The sequence below is a fragment of the Scyliorhinus canicula genome, chromosome 3 (assembly GCF_902713615.1).
Source record: "Scyliorhinus canicula chromosome 3, sScyCan1.1, whole genome shotgun sequence".
In the NCBI taxonomy this organism is placed as follows: domain Eukaryota; kingdom Metazoa; phylum Chordata; class Chondrichthyes; order Carcharhiniformes; family Scyliorhinidae; genus Scyliorhinus; species Scyliorhinus canicula.
Window position 1 is genome coordinate 49,345,012 of NC_052148.1, and position 21,011 is coordinate 49,366,022.

General features: G+C 45.5%; 1 protein-coding gene across 2 annotated transcripts in view; it reads left to right on the top strand.

Moving 5' to 3' along the window:
- The first annotated feature begins 961 nt into the window (after positions 1-961).
- smad4 (SMAD family member 4) overlaps positions 962-21,011 on the top strand; it is a 118,685-nt gene continuing 98,635 nt past the window's right edge. Inside the window, exon 1 of one of the 2 annotated variants that reach the window (XM_038790520.1) lies at positions 962-1,035. The gene's annotated coding sequence lies outside the window, so the exon portion shown is untranslated. Of the gene's footprint in view, positions 1,185-21,011 lie in introns of both variants that reach the window. The other variant, XM_038790519.1, reaches the window with a different exon arrangement.

Below are 21,011 nucleotides of genomic sequence, written 5' to 3' on the forward strand. Positions count from 1 at the left end.
ATAGTCAAGAGTGTTGTTGCCCCTGGTGGGACAGGAGATGTGCTGGTGGAATTTTGGCAGTACACGCTTGAGGTTGGTCTTATTGAAGTCCTCGGCCATGATGAACAAGGCCTCCGGGTGTTCTGTTTCGTAGTTGTACAGTTTGTCCAGTGCCAGTTTGTTCAATGGTATGAAAGTTTGTGTTAAGGTAATTAATAGTGAATTCTTTCCAGTGGTAAGGAGGTGACTAATTTGTGACAATCACAAAGAATTAAAGGGGAGGAGGGGACAGGATATTAGGGGAAAAAAAGTTTATTGACCAAGATTTTGGCCAGTGGTCGAAACGCAAAGAAGTCAATTATTTGGGAAATAATGTAAATTCAGAGAATCGAGAGGCCAGGTAAATGGGTGGGCTAGGTTGGCACGGGTAACCCCATGCGTTTAAAAACATTTGCAGAGAATTTGTTGTTGATTGGGCAGCACGGCAGCACAGTGGTTTCACAGAGCCTGACCCAGGTGCAGGCTCCGCACAGACAGTGACCCAGCCGGGAATCGAACCTGGGACCCCCGGGTTCGATTCCCGGCTGGGTCACTGTCTGTGCGGAGCCTGCACTTTCTCACCGTGTCTGCGTGGGTTTCCTCCGGGTGCTCTTGTTTCCTCCCACAAGTCCCGAAAGACGTGCTGTTGGGCGATTTGGACATTCTGAATTCTCCCTCCGTGTATCGGAACAGGCGCCGGAATGTGGCGACTCAGGGCTTTTGACAGTAACTTCATTGCAGTGTTAATGTAAGCCTACTTGTGACACTAAAGATTATTATCATAACGTGCGGGCTGTCACTGTGCCTTGCAGCCAAGTGGAGCCTCGTGCGTGCATGTCTACCCTGTGCGGCACTCAGTCGGCCCGGAGATTGCCGAATTCATTCGGAACCGAACCTCTTCTCTTCTCCCCCCCCCCCCCCCCAAACTCCCGGCCATATACAGAGAGCAGGGCGCATGCGCCTCGGAAACCGCCATGTTGTGTCCTTAAAAAAAATCGGGGAGCGGAGGAGCCCAGGGTGAGGAATAATGATAATAATTAGAAAATAAACAGCAGGCGACAGCTCCGATCGGATCGGATGGTGGCTGGGAGATTCCAGGGCGACCGAGCAAGCCGGATAGCTCCCTTCTTTCCTCTCTGGAAAAAAAAATCGAGGGGAAAGCGACGGTAAGCGAGGCCGATCCTGGGCCGGGGAAACTCTCGGGCGCCGGGGGGCGAGCGGGCTAGGGTCCCGAGGCCCAGGTTAGGCCTCGAGTCACAGAACTTAAAAACAACAACAAAACAAAAAAATGTTGAAGTTTGCAAGTGCCTCCCCGCTCCAATGCCTCCGCATGGCCGTTAACCGAGGCACTTGCTGCTCTGGACATTTAAAAATAAACATTTTTATTTATTCTTCCCCTTGGATTTGGCCGATTTGAAAAGGGGAGTGTGTCCGAGAGCGGAGAGGAGGCAGCGTTTCCTGCCTTGCACAAACACGCGAGTTACCTCTCATTTAAAAAAAAGATTTGCAATCCCACCCTTGGGTCGCCTTTCAATTCTCCCTGGTTGCGAGTGTTTAACTCTTCTTCACACCCAGTGCCGCTGGGACTGCTGAGCTGGAGCTTTCGAATTAGCTGCCGTGAAGTCTTCTGTTTAAACGATTGGACTGATTTTGTTGTTGCGCTGCGCAGAAAGTGCTGAGGGTTATTTATGTTTATTTCAGGGGGACCTCTGCAGCTAAAATTCTGACCATGTAAAGGTTGTGTGAACATTGATCTCATTCATGATGTGAACTGTCTTGTGGCGCAACTGAACTTTTTTTTTAAAAATAAGCAAGAGTCTTTTGTAGAAGATTATCCATGTTTTAGTTTTTTTGTTAAATAGCTGATTTTAAAAACATTTTAGTACGTATCTTCTGATCTTTCTTCCTGTCTAGATTTAAAGTCGTGCTTATTCTATGAAATGCCTCAAATAGTGTAATAAAATTTTGGTTAGAATTTGGAAACAGACATGTACCTCCTGAACATCCCCTGTCCTCGTACCACTCTGCCTATCTGTCTTAACTATCTTTCTAGATTGTAAAGCTTCAGCTTCTCTAATTTGGGTTAGTCTATTTACTTTTCTCTCAACGTTTCTCTGCAGGTTGAACAGAATTTAACAGTCTCAGAAATATCTCTCGAGTTGTACTGTATTTTGTTTTTCTGTCCCAGTATTCCCATGACTTTGTTTAAGCGGCTTTACTTGAGTGAAAGTGATTAGCCAATCAAAAATCCCAGTTCCCAATTTTGTTTCACTACATTCCTCTGAATCATAGAGATGTTTCCACCAGTAGGAGAGTTTAAAACCCGAGGGCACAGCCTTTGACTGAAGGGACACTCCTTTAAAACCGAGATGAGGAGGAATTTCTTCAGCCAGAGGGTGGTGAATCTGTGGAACTCTGGAACTCTGCTGCAGAAGGTTGTGGAGTCCAAGTCACTGAGACAGAGACAGATAGGTTCCTGAATAATAAGGAGTTATGGGGATGAGAAACATATCAGCCATGATTGAATGGTAGAGCAGACTCGATGGGCCGAATGGCCTAATTCTGCTCCAATGTCTTATCGTCACTTGCAATGCAGAAAGAGACTGTTCAGCCCATCGAGTCTGCAAAGACCCACTGATAGAGTAGCCTACCCAGGCCCACTGTATCCCCATAACCCCACCTAACCGCATTCTTGGACACTAAGGGGTAATTTAGAATGGCCAATCCGCTAACCTATACATCTTTGGAAAGTGAGAGGAGACCGAAGCACTGGAAGATACCCATACAGACACAATGTGCAAACTCCATACAGTCACCCAAAGCCGGAATTGAACCAGGTCCCTGACGCTGTGCGGCAGAAGTGCTAACCACTGTGCCACCATGCCATTCTAAATTGCCCCTTAGTGTCCAGGAATGCGGTTAGGTGGGGTTATGGGGATACAGTGGGCCTGGGTAGGCTACTCTTTCAGTGGATCTTTGCAGACTCGATGGGCTGAACAGTCTCTTTCTGTACTGCAAATTAGATTTGGTAAAAACAAAATACTGTGAATACTGAAAATCTGAAATCAAAACCAAGTGCTGAAATACTCAGCAAGTCTGACAGCATCTGTAGAACGAGAAACAAATTGAAAATTGAGTTAAATGTGACTACTTCAGATTTAGGTTAATTCACCTGAGGAAGGAGCAGTGCTCCAAAAGCTAGAGATTTGAAACAAACCCGCTGGACTTTAATCTGGTGTTGTAAGACTTCTTACTGTGGTCGCCCTAGTCCAACTCCGGCATCTCCACATCATACTTCAGATTTGACATTAGTTATCAATGTCCATTATCAACGATCAGGATCCCTCAGGTTTGTATCTTTGAAGTTTGTTGAGCCTTCTCAGCCTGTACCGCTATTTTAAGTAATTTCTAGGTGGGCACGTTTTTGAGTTTACCTCAAAAGCTGTTATAATTCTGTGTTCCTGATGTCAACTTTCAGTATGCGAGTCTGTATGATAGGAACCTGAAGCCAAACTTTGCAGGATTCGCTAAAGCTGGTGATGGGGAAGACTGGTACTTATACAGGATATGATTGAAGAGCTGATGGGTTGGTCTTTGGTCATGTTGTGGTTTATGCAAGGTTGAACTTGGGATGCTGTAAGGAGAAAATTAAGTAGTCTAGTCTAGAGATGACAAAAAACATGGATTAAGGTTGCAGTCGGAATAAGATGAAATGTGGCTTTGTTCCAGATCTGAAAGTAGACCGTTTTGTTGAGCATGTGGTGTTTAAATCTCCCACTCACTGTGATTATGCTGAGATGATGCACTTTAGATTGAACCTGAGGTAGTAAGTGGGAAGGAAATGACTGATCATCCAACTCAATAGCCTAATCCTGCTCTCTTTCCTCTCCCCCCCCCCCCCCCCCCCCCCCCCCCCCCCAAACATCCTTTGATCCCGTTTGCCCTAAGGGCTATAGCTAACTGCTTCTTGAAAACATACAATGTTTTGGCTGAAACTAATTCCTGTGGTAACTAATTCCATAGGCTGATCACACTGGAAGAAGAAATTTCTCCTCATCTCTATCCTAAATGGTTTACCCTGTATCCTCAGACTGTGACCCTGGTTCTGGACGCACACAGCATCGGGAACAGCCTCCTTGCATCTGCCCAGTCTAGTCCTAGGATCAGAGAATTTACAGTGCAGAAGGAGGCCATTCGGCCCATTAAGTCTACATTGGCCCCTGAAAGAGCACCCTACCTAAGCCCACGTCTTCATCCTATCCCCGTAACCCAACAACCCCACCTAACATTTGGACCGTACAGGGCAATTTAGTGTGAACAATCCACCTAACCCGCACATCTTTGGACTGTGGGAGGAAACAGGAGCACCCGGAGGAAACCCATGCAGATACAATGTGCAGACTTTGCACAGACAGTGACCCAAGTTGTGATTCGAACCTGGGTCCCTGAAGCTGTGAAGTAATAGTGCTAACCACTGTGCTACTGCCCCGTCCTGTTAAAATCTTATAGGTTTCTAGGAGATCTGAATTCTAACAAATACAATCCTAACCGATTCAATCTCCTCATAAGTGAGTCCTGCCATCCCAGGAATCAGTCTGGTAAACCTTGGCTGCACTCCCTGTAGATCCTTCCTCAGATATGGAGACCAAAACTGCGCACACTATTCCAGGTGTGGCCTCGCCAAGGCCCTGTATAATTGCAGCATGACACCCCTGCTCCTGTACTCGAATCCTCTTGTTTTGAAGGTCAACATACCATTTGATGTCTCACTGCCCTTCTGTACCTGCATGCTTACCTTCAGTGACTGTATGCAACCTGGTTTTGTTGCACATTCCCCTAATTTATGGCCATTCAGATAATAGTCTGTCTTCTCGTTTTTTTTATACCAAAGTGGATAACCTCTAATTTCTTCAAATTACACTGCATCTGCCATTCATTTGCCCACTCATTCAAATCACACTGAAGGATTTCAATTGGAGATATAAGATTTTATTCCCTCATCTTAATCATTAATATATAATATGATGCCTGTGGTACCCCACTAGTCACTGCCTGCCAATTTGAAAAAGACCTGTTAATTCCTATTCTTTGTTTCCTGTCTGCCAACCAGTTTTCTATCAATAAACTACCCCTAATCCCATTTGCTTTTTAGAGTACCCAATTATTTTCTTTCTCAATTAGGGGGCAATTTGCCATGACCAATCCACCTACCCTGCAAAACATTTGAGATGTGTGGGTGAGACCTGCGCAGACACGGGGAGAATGTGCAAACTCCACACTGATTGGGATCGAACCCGGGTCCTTGGCGCGTGAAGCACTAGTGCTAACCACTGAGCCGCCCTAACTTTATGCACTAATCTCTTATGCGGAACTTTGACAAATGCATTTTGAAAGTCCAACACCATAATCCGAGCCAAGCTCAAATCCGAACTCCAAAGCCTAGGACCTGGCTCCTCCATCGTCAACTGGATCCTCTACTTCCTGATCCATAGACCACAATCGGTAAGGATAAACAATGATGTGTCGTCCACGATAGTCCTCAATACCGGGCCCAGCAACGCTGGGTACTTAGCCCCCTACTGTACTCCTCATCCACATAAAACTGTGTGGCAAAATACCACATCCGCTAGCTCCCCATCATCAACTACTGGGTGCATCCTCCAGTAGAATTCAAGCATGATTTCCCCTTCATAAATCATGCTGAGTCTGTTTGATTCTGCCACTATTTTCCAAGTGCTCGCCTATAAAATCTTTGATAAAGGTTGTAGAATGTTCCCCACTACCGACATCAGGTTGACTGGTCTATACTTCCCTGTTTTCTCTCTACCTCCCTTTTTAAATAGTGGAGTTTTCATTAGCTATGCTCCAACCTGCAGGAAATTTTCCAGAGTCTATAAAATCATCGAAGGTGACCACTAATGCATATACTATTTGTGTGCCCAAGAAGGTAGCATATGCGTTCCCCAACCTGAAACCATGGAATAACAGGGAGATCCACTCCCTACTGCAGTCCAGATCTGAGGGGTTCAAAACAGGTGACCTTGACCGATACAAGATATCTAGGGATGACCTCTGTAAAGCCATCAGGGGTACCAAGAGACAATACCAGACAAAGCTAGAGTCCCAGACTAATGACATGGACACTTGTCGGTTGCGGCAAAGCTTAAACAATCAACAGGGTACTAAGCAAAGCTAAATAGAATCTCTGGCAACAGAGCTCCCCTCCCCGAAGAACTCAATGCATTCTATGCTCGTTTTGAGCATGAAGGCAACAAACCGCTGTCAACTGTCACAATAGCCTCGGTCACACTCATTCCTATGGTCACACCCATACCTACAGTTACAACCTCGGAAGTTCAACCTTGCATAAACCACAACATGACAAAGACCAAACAACCATCTCTTCAATCATATCCTGTATTAAGTGCCAGTCTTTCCCATCATCAGCTTTAGCGAATGCTGCAAAGTTTTTGGCTTCAGGTTTCAACCAAAGAGACTCACATATTGATGGAGTCCCTGGTCATGCACTCAGATCCTGCGCGGACCAACTGGCTGTGTTCGCAGACATCTTCAACCTCTCCCTACTCTGTTTTGAAGTTCCCACCTGCTTCAAGACCACTACCACACTGGTGCCCAGGAACCAGGCAACGTGCCTCAATGGCTATCATCCGGTGGCCCTGATATCGATCATCATGAAGTGCTTTGTGCGGTAGTCATAAGACATCAACTCCATACTTCCAGACTGCCTTGCTCCATTGCAATTCACATACCGCCACAACCAGTCCACAACAGATATTTCCCTGGCCCTACACGCATCCCTGGAGCATCTCAGCAACAAATACTCTTACGTCAGACTCCTATTCATTGACTACAGCTCCACCTTCAACACCATAATCCCAGCCAAGCTCAAATCCGAACTCCAAATCCTAGTACCTGACCTTGACCTTGTCAATTGGATCCTCGACCTCCTGATCCATAGACTACAATCAGTAAGGATAAACAACGACGTGTCCTCCACAATAGTCCTCAATACCGGGGCCCAGCAACGCTGGGTACTTAGCCCCCTACTGTACTCCTCATCCACATAAAATTGTGTTGCAAAATTCAGCTCCAACTCCATCTACAAGTTTGCTGATGACACGGCCATAGTGGGTCAGATCTCAAACAACAGAGTCAAGAGTACAGAAGGGAGATAGAAAACGTGGTGGCATGGTGCAATGACAACAGTCTCCCCCTCAATGTCAGCAAAACTAAGGAGCTGGCCAGCGATGTCAAGAAGCAAAGTTTCAGACATGCCCCTGTCTGTATCAATAGTGCTGTGGTGGAGATGATTGACAGCTTCACATTCCTAGGTGTGAACATCACCAATAATCTGTCCCAGTCCACCCATGTCAGTGCTACGTCCAGCACAGCAGCGCCTATACCTCAGGAAACTAAGGAAATTCGGCATGCCCACATTGATTCTTACCAATTATTACAACTGCACCATAGAAAGCATCCTATCTGGCTGCATCACAGCGTGGTATGGCAATACTTGGCCCAAGACCGTAGAGTTTCGTAAACACAGCCCAGTCGATCACGTGATCCTGGCGTCCATCCATTGACTCTGTCGACACCTCCCGCTGCCTTGGGAAAGCAGGCAGCATAATCAGAGACTCCTCCCATCCGGGTTATTCTCTCATCCAACCTCTTCCATCGGGCAGAAGATACAAAAGTCTGAAAATATGCACCAACCGATTCAAAAACAGCTTCTTCCCCGCTGTTGGCAGACTCCTGAATGGTTCTCTTATAGACTAAACTGATCTCTACGCATCTTCTCTACTGTTGCAGCACCCATTGCATCTGTATTTACATTGTGTATTTATCATATGTCCTATGTTTTTAATGTATGAAATGATCTGCCTGGACTGCAGGCAGAACAATACTTTTCACTGTACCTCAGTACACGCGAAAATAAATCTAATCTTAGTCTATTTCTTAAGTACTCTAGAATGTAGATTATCAGGCCCTGGTGATATATCAGCCTTCAATCTCATCAATTTCTCCGACACCATTTCTACACTAATACTGATCTCCTTCAGTTCTTCTCTCTTACTAAACCCTGTGTTCCCCAACATTTTTGGTCCCCTCTTTTGTAAAGACAGAACCAAAGTATGTGTTTAGATGTTCAGCTCTTCCCTATTATGCATTCCCCATCTCTGACCGTAAAGGACCTACATTTGTCTTCACCAATTTTTTCTCTTCATATAGAAATTTTACAGCCAGTTTTTAATGTTCCCTGCAACTTTACTCTTGTACTCTATTTTCACCATCTTATTCAATCCCTTGGTCCTTCTTTGCCAAATTTTAAACTGCTCCCAATTTGTTTCTCTTGGCCAACTTGTATGGATCAAATACTATCCCTAATTTCCCTTGTAAGCCATGCATTAGCCACCTTTCCCATTTTACATTGTGACAGACAGGAATAAACAATTATTGCAGTTCTCCCATGCACTCCTTGAATGTTTGCCATTGCCTGTCCTCTGTCATCCCTTCAAGCAACTCTCCCCAATCTATGAAGGCTAACTCGCATTGTAGTTTCCTTTATTAAGATCCAGGACTCTTATCTCAGAACCAACAACTTCACCCTCCAACTTGATAAAATACTAATACATATAATGGTCACTCACCCCCAAGGGGCCTCTCACAACTAGATTGCCAATGATTCCATTCACATTACACAGTATCCAGTATAGATGGCCTGCTCTCTAGTTCCTCAACGTATTGACCCAGAAAACCATCCCACATATACTCCTGGAATAATGTATTAGAATTACATAGAATTTACAGTGCAGAAGGAGGCCATTCGGCCCATCGAGTCTGCACCAGCTCTTGGAAAGAGCATCCTACCCATGGTCAACACCACCCTATCCCCATAAGCCCAGTACCCCACCCAACACTAAGGGCAATTTTGGACACTAAGGGCAATTTATCATGGCTAATCCACCTAACCTGCACATCTTTGGACTGGGAGTAAACCGGAGCACCCGGAGGAAACCCACGCACACACGGGGAGGATGTGCAGACTCCACACAGACAGCGACCCAAGCTGGAATCGAATCTGGGACCCTGGAGCTGTGAAGCGATTGTGCTATCCACAATGCTACCGTGCTGCCACAAATTATTGTGACATAAAAGCATCCCATCTGGCTGCATCACAGCCTGGCATGGCAACTGCTCTGCCCAAGACTGCAAGAAACTTTAGAGAGTTGTGAACACCACCCAGTCCACCACACAAACCCGTTTCTCATTCATGGACTCTATCTACACCTCCCACTGCCATGGGAAAGCGAGCAGCATAATCAAAGACCCCTCCCACCCGGCTAACTCTTCCAACTTCTTCCATCAGGGAGGAGATACAAAAGTCTGAGAATGCACATGAACAGATTCAAAACCAGCTTCTTCCCCGCTGTTACCAGACTCTTAGACGACCCTCTTATGGACTGATCTGATTAATACTACACTCCTGTATGCTTCACCCGATGTCAGTGTCTATGTATTTACATTGTGTACCTTGTGTTGCCCTATTACGTATTTTTTTTTCATTTACTAAATGATCTGCATGAGCTGCATGCAGAAAAATACTTCTCACTATACCTTGGTACACGTGACAATAAACAAATCCATCCAAATTTGATATTCCCATCTAGATGCAGATTAAAGTCGCCCATAATTACACATATTCCTTTATTGCATGCATTTCTAATTTCCTGTTTATTGCCAGTTTGAATATCACTACTGCAGTTTTGGGTGTCAATATACGATGCCCGCTAATGATTTTTGCCCCTTGGTGTTTCTCAGCTCTACCCATACCGATTACACATTGTTGGAGCCTTCCTCACTATTACGTTAATTTCCTCTAACTAGCACTGCCACTCCACCGCCTTTTCCCTTTTGTCTGTTCTTCCTAAATATTGAACACCCTTGGGCATTCAGTTCCCCATCCCTGGTCACTGCAGCCATGTCTAAATGTATCATACTCGTTGAACCGTGCTGCTGGCCTGCCTTGGTCTGCTTTCAAAGCCTTGTGCGGAAGAGCAAAATGAGAGGCCATCAATATAACAAACTCTTTTGCACTGAGTGGGAAGAATATAGAATTCGCTACCACAGGGAGTGATTGAGGCACGTAAAGGAAAAGGGAAGAGCGGGTTAGGGTTATACTTATAATTGGATAAGGTAAGATGATCGGAGGCTTGAGTGGAACCTAATCTAGCCTCAAGGTTAGATGCATTTATTTTTGGCTGACTTGGAAAAATAATTTAGGGAGGGGAGTTTTTCCAACTACCGTGGTTGTCGTTTGGTGCTTTTAAGTAGTACTTGATCATTTCAAGTACTTGATCATGTGAATAAAACATTGAAAAGTTCAAAGAAATTGCAAAATATAATACAACAGCTTTTATTTATATCCAACCTTTAGTGCAGTGAAACATTCCAAGATGCTTCACTGCAGCATTGTTATGCAAAATTTGACAAAACAAGCTTGGCTGGAAAAGCAAGTTTTCAGAAGTGTCTTAATAGAAGACAGACTTGCAAAGCACCTGGACTGTTATTGCCATCCATTATTAATGGTAAACCGAGGGATGAAAGGAACAAATAGCCCTGCGCACTCACAACTTGTATTTTCAGATATTTTGAGTTATAGTGACAAAAGTAAATTGTGGCTGAGGATTAGTTAAGCTCCTCATTTTTCCTTGCTGGGCAGTATACCTCAGGAAGGATATTTTTGCCTTTGAGGAAGCACACCATGTATTTACCAGATTTATAAATACCTCAAGCTTCCATCCCATTCCCATACAATTGCAGAAGGTGCAACGTCTGCCTCTTTACCTCTTCCCTCCTCACTGTCCAAGGGCACAAACATTCCTTTCAGGTGATGCGGTATTTCACTTGCACCTCCTTCAACTTGGTTGACTGTATTTCATGCTCCCAATGCAGTCTCCTGTACACTGGGGAGACTAAACGCAGACTGGGTGACCGCCCTGCTGAGCATCTTTGGCATGACCTTAACCTTCAGGTTGCTTGCCATTTCAACTCACCATCTTGCTCTCATGCCCACATGTCCATCCTAGGCCTGCTGAAGTATTCCAGGGAGGTTCAATGCAAACTGGAAGAACAACAGCTCATATTCTGATTAGGCACGTTACAACCTCTGGATTCAACATTAATTCAGCAACTTTAGGCTGTGGTCTTTCCCCTCCATCTTGACCCCCCCCCCCCCCCCCCCCTGATTTTTGTAGTTTGGTGTTTTCCAGTTCCCTTGACTTACCCCAACATAACCCCACCTCTCCCCAACATGGCAACCTGTCCCTTGTTACAAAGAACAATACAGCAGAGGAACAGGCCCTTCGGCCCTCCAAGCCTGTGCCGATCACGTGTCCTATCTAGACCAACCGCCTGTATCCTATTAAACCCTGTCTGTTCACGTGCCTATCCAGATAAGTCTTAAAGGTTGCTAACGTATCTGCCTCAACCACCTCACGTGGCATTGCATTCCAGGCCACCACCACCCTCTGTTTAAAAAAAAACTTGCCTCGCACGCACATCCCCACTGAACCTTTCTCCCCACACCTTGAACTTGTGCCCCCTTGTAATTGTCATTTCCGCCCTGGGAAAAAGCCTCCAACTGTTCACCCTATCTATACCCCTAATAATTTTATAAACATCTATCAAGTCGTCCCTCAGCCTCCGTATCTAGGGAGAACAATCCCAGTTTATTTGATCTCTCCTCATAGCTAATACCCTCCGTACCAGGCAACGCCCTGGTAAACCTTTTCTGTACTCTCGCCAAAGCCTCCACATCCTTCTGGTAGTGCGGTGACCAGAATTGGACACAGTATTCCAAATGTGGCCTAACCAACGTTCTATGTAACCAACATAATTTTCAAGCTTTTATACTCGATACACCACTCTATGAAGGAAAGCATGCCATATGCTTTCTTTACCACCATTTACACCTGTGCTGCCACTTGTAAGGATATCAGGACCTGCACACCCAGATCTCTCTGTGTCTCTATGCTCCTGATGGTTCTGCCCTTTATTTTATAGCTCCCATCTGAATTGGATCTACCAAAATGCTTCGCCTCATATTTGTCCCGGTTAAATTCCATCTGCCATTTCTCTTCCTAATTTTGCAGCCTATCTATATCCTGTTGTATTCTCTGACAATCTTCATCACTATCCACAACTCCTGCAATCTTAATATCATTTGCAAACTTGCTAATCAGACCCTCTACGTTTTCTTCCAAGTCATTTATATATATATTACAAACAGCAACGGTCCCAGTACTGATCCCTGCGGAACACCACTAGTTACAGACCTCCATTCGGAAAAACACTCTTCCACTGTTGTTCAGTTCATAGAACAAACGGCGCAGTACGGCCCTTCGGCCCTCGATGTTGCGCCGACCGTGAAACCCCTCTAAAGCCCATCTACGCTATTCCCTTATTGTCCATATGTCTATCCAATGACCATTTGAATGCGTTTAGTGTTGGCGAGTCCACTACTGTTGCAGGCAGGGCATTCAACGCCCTTACTACTCTGAGTAAAGAACCTACCTCTGACATCTGTCCTATATCAATCTCCCCTCAATTTAAAGCTATGTCCAATTTTGCTAGACATCACCATCCAAGGAAAAAGGCTCTCACTGGCCACCCTATCTAATCCTCTGATCATCTTGTATGCCTTAATTAAGTCACCTCTTAACCTTCTTCTCTGTACCGAAAACAGCCTCAAGTCCCTCAGCCTTTCCTCATAAGTTCTTCCCTCCATACCAGGCAACATCCTGGTAAATCTCCTCTGCACCCTTTCCAATGCTTCCATGTCCTTCCTATAATGCGGCAACCAGAACTGCACGCAATACTCCAAATGTGGCTGCACCAGAGTTTTGTAACATGAGACAACTGCAACATGACCTCACGGCTCCAAAACTCAATTCCTCTACCAATAAAAGCTAACACACCGTACGCCTTCTTAACAACCATCTCAACCTGGGTGGCAACTTTCAGGGATCTATGTACATGGACACCGAGATCTCTCTGCTCATCCACACTACCAAGAATCTTACCATTAGCCCAGTACTCTGTCTTCCTGTTATTCCTTCCAAAATGAATCACCTCACACTTTTCTGCATTAAACTCCATTTGCCACCTGTCAGCCCAGCTCTGCAGCTTATCCATGTCCCTCTGTAACTTGTAACATCCTTCAGCACTGTCCACAACTCCACTGACTTTAGTGTCATCTGCAAATTTACTCACCCATCCTTCTACGCCCTACTCCAGGTCATTTATAAAAATGACAAACAGATCCTTGTGGTATACTGCTAGTAACTGGACTCAAGTCTGAACATTTCCCATCAACCACCACCCTTTGTCTTCTTCCAGCTAGCCAATTTCTGATCCAAACTGCTAAATCACCCTGAATCCCATGCCTCCGTATTTTCTGCAATAGCCTACCATGGGGAACCTTATCAAACGCTTTACTGTAATCCATATACACCACATCAACTGTTTTACCCTCATCCACCTGTTTGGTCACCTTCTCAAATAACTCAATAAGATTTGTGACCCTTCACAAAACCATGTTGACTATCTCTGATCAAATTATTCCTTTCCAGATGATTATACATCCCTTTCCAAGACTTTGCCCACAACAGAAGTAAGGCTCACTGATCTATAGTTACAAGGGTTGTCTCTATTCCCCTTCTTGAACAAGGGGACAACATTTGCTATCCTCCAGTCTTCTGGCACTATTCCTGTAGACAAAGATGACATAAAAATCAAAGCCAAAGGCTCAGCAATCTCCTCCCTAGCTTCCCAGAGAATCCTAGGATAAATCCCATCCGGCCCAGGGGACATATCTATTTTAACACTTTCCAGAATCGCTAACACCTCCTCCTTATGAACCTCAAGCCCTTCTAGTCTAGTAGCCTGTATCTCAGTATTCTCCTCGACAACATTGTCTTTTTCCTGTGTGAATACTGACGAAAAATACTAATTTAGCACCTCTCCTATCTCCTTGGACTCCACACACAACTTCCCACTACTGTCCTTGACTGGCCCTATTCTTACCCTAGTCATTCCTTTAATCCTGACATTTCTATAGAAAGCTTTAGGGTTATCCTTGATCCTACCTGCCAAAGACTTCTCGTGTCCCCTCCTGGCTCCTCTTAGCTCTGTCTTCTGATCCTTCTTAGCTACCTTGCAACTCTCAAGCGCCCTAACTGATCCTTCACGTCTCATCATTACATAAGCCTCCTCCTTCCTCTTGACAAGTGTTTCAACTGCTTTAGTAAACCATGGTTCCCTCGCTCGACCACTTCCTCCTTGCCTGACAGGTACATACTTATCAAGGACACGCAGTAACTGTTCCTTGAACATGCTCCACATTTCCATTGTGCCCATCCCCTGCAGTTTTCCTCTCCAGCCGATGCATCCTAAGTCTTGCCTCATCGCATCATAATTGCCTTTCCCCAGATATGACTCTTGCCTTGCGATATATACCTATCCCTTTCCATCACTAAAGTAAACGTAATCGAATTGTGGTCACTATCACCAAAGTGCTCAGCAGAGGGATTGAATTTAAGAGCCGTGAGGTGATGATGCAGCTGTACAAAACCTTGGTCAGGCCACATTTGGAGTACTGTGTGCAGTTTTGGTCGCCTCATTTTAGGAAGGATGTGGAAGCTTTGGAAAAGGTGCAAAGGAGATTTACCAGGATGTTGCCTGGAATGGAGAGTAGGTCATACGAGGAAAGGTTGAGGGTGCTAGGCCTTTTCTCATTAGAACGGAGAAGGATGAGGGGCGACTTGATAGAGGTTTATAAGATGATCAGGGGAATAGATAGAGTAGACAGTCAGAGACTTTTTCCCCGGGTGGAACACACCATTACAAGGGGACATAAATTTAAGATAAATGGTGGAAGATATAGAGGGGATGTCAGAGGTAGGTTCTTTACCCAGAGAGTAGTGGGGGCATGGAATGCACTGCCTGTGGAAGTAGTTGAGTCGGAAACGTTAGGGACCTTCAAGCGGCTGTTGGATAGGTACATGGATTAGGGTAGAATAATGGAGTGTAGGTTAACTTCTTAAGGGCAGCACGGTAGCATTGTGGATAGCACAATTGCTTCACAGCTCCAGGGTCCCAAGTTCGATTTCGACTTGGGTCACTGTCTGTGTGGAGTCTGCACATCCTCCCCGTGACTGCGTGGGTTTCCTCCGGGTACTCCGGTTTCCTCCCACAGTCCAAAGATGTGCAGGGTGGGTGGATTGGCCATGAAAAATTGTCCAAAATTCTATGATTAACCTAGGACAAAAGTTCGGTGCAACATCGTGGGCCGAAGGGCCTGTTCTGTGCTGTATTTCTCTATCTCTATCTCTAAATCTAACACCTGTCCTGGTTCATTACCCAGTACCAAATCCAATACGGCCTCGCCTCTCGTTGGCCTATCTACATACTGCGTCAGGAAACCCTCCTGCACACATTGGACAAAAACGGACCCATCTAAAGTACTCGGAACTATAGTGTTTCCAGTCAATATTTGGAAAGTTAAAGTCCCCCATAACAACTACCCTGTTACTTTCGCTCTTATCCAGAATCATCTTTGCAATCCTTTCCTCTACATCTCTGGAACTTTTCGGAGGCCTGTAGAAAACGCCTAACAAGGTGACCTCTCCTTTCCTATTTTTTACCTCAGTAGACGAGTCCGCATCAAACGTCCTTTCTGCCACCGTAATACTGTCCTTGACTAACAATGCCACCCCTCCACCTCTCTTACCACCTTCCCTGAGCTTACTGAAATATCTAAACCCCGGCACCTGCAACAACCGTTCCTCTCCCTGCTCTATCCATGTCTCCGAAATGGCCACAACATCGAAGTCCCAGGTACCAACCCATGCCGCAAGTTCACCCACCTTATTCCGGATGCTCCTGGCATTGAAGTAGACGCACTTTAAACCACCTTCCTTCCTGCCGGTACACTCTGCAACTTACTGCGCGATGAACATATTCTGCCATCTTTCCTTGAGCCACTATTAGTTCTTTTCGATCCTTAATGGTGCCATTAACACACCCCGTTGTCTTATGTCCGTGATACCTTCGTAAATCTCTCTCTTCTAATCTGCCCATCTCCTCTACCCACCTCTACAATATGATTCATTATGTTCCTACTTCAGTTCTGTAGAAGGGTAATTTGGGCTCGAAACTTTAACTTTGTTTCACACTACAGATACTGCCAGATCTGGTGAATTTATCCAGCATTTTTTGTTTTTATTTCAAATTTCCAGCATCTCCAGTATTTTGCTTTTATTTGCCAGAATGATAGCAAGCAGTCACGGATTAGATTTTGAGTGATTACATCATTCAGGGTTGTATACTGAAATTTAGACGGCTGGAGTTATTTGATTGAAGTTTAGAAGAAATTAAGGGAAGTGTATAGGTTAGATTGGAGAAATTATTTTTGTTGCTTGGGGAGTCTTAAGACGACGGGGATTGTAAAATAATTAGACCAGTTTGTAAACACATCATGCAAGGGTGGTAGACGTTTGGAAGTCGTAAATAAATAACAGATGTCACGATATTATTTTTTTAAAAATGTTTTAATTCAAATTTTCAGTTTACAAACGTATAAAATAATCAACCAGATTCATCCAATATACAAAAAATATCCCCTACTGCGCAAACTGTCCCCCCCCCAATTTAAAAAAAATATTTTGTTAACAATTTTCCAGAATAACACCAATACAACCATTTATGTACAACAGTTAACTATTCTGACCTTTTCATCCCCCCCCCCCCCCAAAACCCAAAGGAAACCACAAACAACCAATCCCAACGCCCTCCCTTCCCCTCTTAATATCTGATGGTGACCAACTTCTGAAAAAGGTAACAAATGGCTGCCATCTGAAGTAGAATCTTTCAGCCGACCCTCTCACGAGGAACATTCATTTTCTAAGTGTAAACATTCCATCAGATCGCCAAGCCAAGCTGGTGCACTGAGCTGGGACGAGGACCTCCAGCCAAACAAGATTCGCCTGCGTGCTATCAAGGAAGCAAAGGCAAGAGCATCTGCCTTCGCCTCTGTCTGTAACTCCGGCAAGCTTGAGATACCAAAAATAACCACCAAAAGGCATGGATCCAAGATGACCCCAAGAATGCCTGGGGGGGGGGCAACAAGCAAAGGGTCGGAAGCAATCACCTTGCAGGCAAAGTTTCATACCTGGTAATATCAAAACTGGGTTAGCTCTTGAGGTCTTGCCCCTCTCCAGATATTTAACTCAGGAATTTACCATCAATAAATAGATCCCCAAACCTTTCCAACTTATCCTCCTTCCAAACTCTGCAGGTTGAATCCAAAACCGCCGGCACAAAACGATGGTTCCCACAAATTAGGGCGACATTGACAAAGCACCCAGTTTGAAGTGCTATCTAAATTGCCCCATATTTTCAAGGTGGCCGCAACCATCAGTTTGGCAGTTCACTTCATTGGGGAAAATGGAAGGGGAGGCGTAACCAATGCCCTTAATGTGGTACCTTTACAGTCATTCCCCTCCACCCGCCCCCACATGGACTCCCGTCTGTCTATGCCACCCCGCACCTTTTCAGTATCAGCCGTCCAATAATAATGTAATCGGTTGGGTAATGCTAGATCCCCTGAGTGCCTTTTCCTTTGTTAAAAAAACCCCTATGGTCACATCCGCCCAAGTAATAAATGAGATCATCCTATTGACTTCTGTAAAAAAAAAATAGACTTTGAAAGGAAAACTAGAAATCTTGGAAGGATATTAATTTTAATTGATTGGATCCTTCCAGCCAAAGTCAGCAGGAGGCTATCCCATCTCTTCAGGTCCTCCTTCACTGCTCTAACCAGGACCTTAAAATTTAGCTTCTGTATATGAGGCCCAGTCGTGGGCCACTCAGACTCCCAGATAACAAAAGTTGGATATGGCCAGGCGAGAAGGCAACTTCCTTAGGTTGGCTCCCCCTCCTGGGAATTCACCGAAAAACATTTGCTTTTACCCAGGTTTAATCTACCCTGAAAAGGAGCCAAAAACCTTGAGCAGTTTAGTTATCACCTCTGTACTGGAGACACATATAAGGACACCCTATGCTCCCTGCCTCCTCCATCTATTCCCCTCCACTTTGTGGATGACCTCAGTGCGATAGCCTGAGCAAACAATAGAGTAGACAATTGACATCCCTATCTCCTGCCATTTCACAGTGGGAATTATTTCTAGTTTAAATCATTTGTATGGACACTGGCAGTGGGGGCTCTATATAAAAGTCAGATCCTGGATATAAGCATCAGCCCAAAGCCAAACCTGCCCAAGACCTCACATAAATAGCTCCATTCCAACCTATCGAATGCTCTCTCTGCATCGAGAAAAATAATGACCTCCGTTTGAGGGAATGGAGAGGGGGACAGGACCACGTTGAGCAGCCTCCCAAAATTGGCCGAAACTTGTCTCCCCTTGATATACCTGTCTTCTTCTGAAATGGTCCCCAGGAGGCAGGACTTTGTGCGTCTTGCCAATAACTTCGCTTGGATCTACATTCAATAAAGAGATGGGGCAGTACAACCCACATTCCATTGGGTCTTTATCCTCCTTCAATATCAAGGAGATTGTCTCCTCCACCAAAGAGGTTGGCAATGTCCCTAGAGTTAGAGAGTCTTCAAACATCTCCAGCAGCACTGGGGTCAGTACCCCGGCAAACATTTTGTAAAGTTCAATAGGGAACCCGTCTGGTCCTGGCGCCTTCCTAACTGCATCAATTTCATACCCTTCTTCATCTCCTCTCGAGTTAGAGGAGCTTCCAATTCCTCCCTCTCCTGCTGCACTGCCGGGAAGGCCTGACCTTCTTAAAAACTCGGACATTAAGGACTCATCCTCTGGGCATCTTGTACAGGTTCCGATTGAACTCTGTACGCCCAATTAACCTTGGTTGGGGCGGAGACCAGTCGACCCAACCGACCCCTCCCCTTATCCCTGACTTTCACTATTTCCCGAGAGGCCACCTGGTGCCTCAGCTGGTGTGCCTGCAAGTGACGAGCCTATTCCCTGTGTTCACAGAGTCCCCCGTGAATGTCGTAGCAAGCTCATCACCCTATCCGTGGTAAAAGCCCAAACTCCAAATGTAGCTTCTACCTACTAGCCAGCAATTCTGGTGTCTGATTGTTCATGTGTATTGATGGCCCATCTCTAACGTGGCATCCGCCAGCCTCTCTGCCCTTTTCACTTTTTTACTTATGCGCCTTAAAGGAGAGGGTCTCCCCTCTAATGACCACCTTCAGCGCTTCCAATAACATAGAAAGGGAAATCTCACTCCTATAAAAGCTCAAATATTCCTCAATAACAGAAGAGATCGCCTCACAAAACTTTAATCTGCCAACAGCAAAGTAGGGCAGCATGGTCGCACAGTGGTTACCACAGTTGCTTCACAACTGCCAGGTCCCAGGTTCGATTCCTGGCTTGGGTCACTGTCTGTGTGGAGTCTGTACGCTCTCCCCGTGTGTGCGTAGGTTTCCTCCGGGTGCTCCGGTTTCCTCCCACTGTCCAAAGATGTGCCGTTAGGTGGGTTACTGGGTTACGGGGATAGGGTGGAGGTGTGGGGTGCTCTTTCCAGGGGCAGGTGCAGACTCGATGGGCCGAAAGGCCTCCTTCTGCATTGTAATTTCTATAATATTCTATGAAAGCTCCAACGGTGATGCTGAGCAGGGCCCGAGTTAGCTATCATGTCTACGTAGTATGGTAAGAAGTCTTACAACACCAGGTTAAAGTCCAACAGGTTTGTTTCAAACACGAGCTTTCGGAGCACGGCTCCTTCTTCAGGTGAATGGAAAGGCTTGTTCCAGAAATGTTTATATAGACACAGTCAGAGATGCCCCGGAATGCGAGCACCTGCAGGCAATCAAATCATCAAAGATGCAGAGAGAGAGGTAACTCCAGGTTAAAGAGGTGTGAATTGTCCCAAGCCAGTTCAGTCGGTAGGCCTCTGCAAGTCCAGGCTTGTTGGTGGGGGCCGAATGTAATGCGACATGAATCCCAGATCCCGGTTTCATGCGTGCGGAACTTAGCTATAAGTTTTTGCTCAGCAATTTTGCGTTGTCGCGTCTCACTATTTTTGCTGAGCAAAAACTTATAGCTAAGTTCCGCACGCATGAATGCGGACTCAACCGGGATCTGGGATTCATGTCGCATTACATTCGGCCCCCACCAACAAGCCTGGACTTGCAGAGGCCTACCGACTGAACTGGCTTGGGACAATTCACACCTCTTTAACCTGGAGTTACCTCTCTCTCTGCATCTTTGATGATTTGATTGCCTGCAGGTGCTCGCATTCCGGGGCATCTCTGACTGTGTCTATATAAACATTTCTGGAACAAGCCTTTCCATTCACCTGAAGAAGGAGCCGTGCTCCGAAAGCTCGTGTTTGAAACAAACCTGTTGGACTTTAACCTGGTGTTGTAAGACTTCTTACTGTGCTCACCCCAGTCCAACGCCGGCATCTCCACATCATGGCTACCATTGACACCGCAAACTGCCGGCTCAAAGTGGAGAGGATCTCCAGGAAGATCGCGCATATAGACACTGACATTCAGTTTCTACAAAGATGCAAAAAAGCAGACAAGATCCCGAAAGGACTACAGATCAAAAACCCACTCAAGTCGACTTACAACACAGACTACGCTGAAAGACTCTGCCACCGCACCTCTGTCACACTCCTCAAACACCTCGTACACCAACTCTACAGCAGTCGACGCAACCTGGAAACCAAGAGAGAGGCCATATTCTCAACTTGCGCTCAGGACACAGCAGACCAGCTGCGGAACACCGCCAAACAGATGAGACAGCAATACTATGCCACCTACATGCACACCAAGAACAGGAAGCTTGAGAAACTTGGCATCACCACCAGCAGCAATCAAGCTTCTCCCGGTACAACAGTCGAAAACAATACAG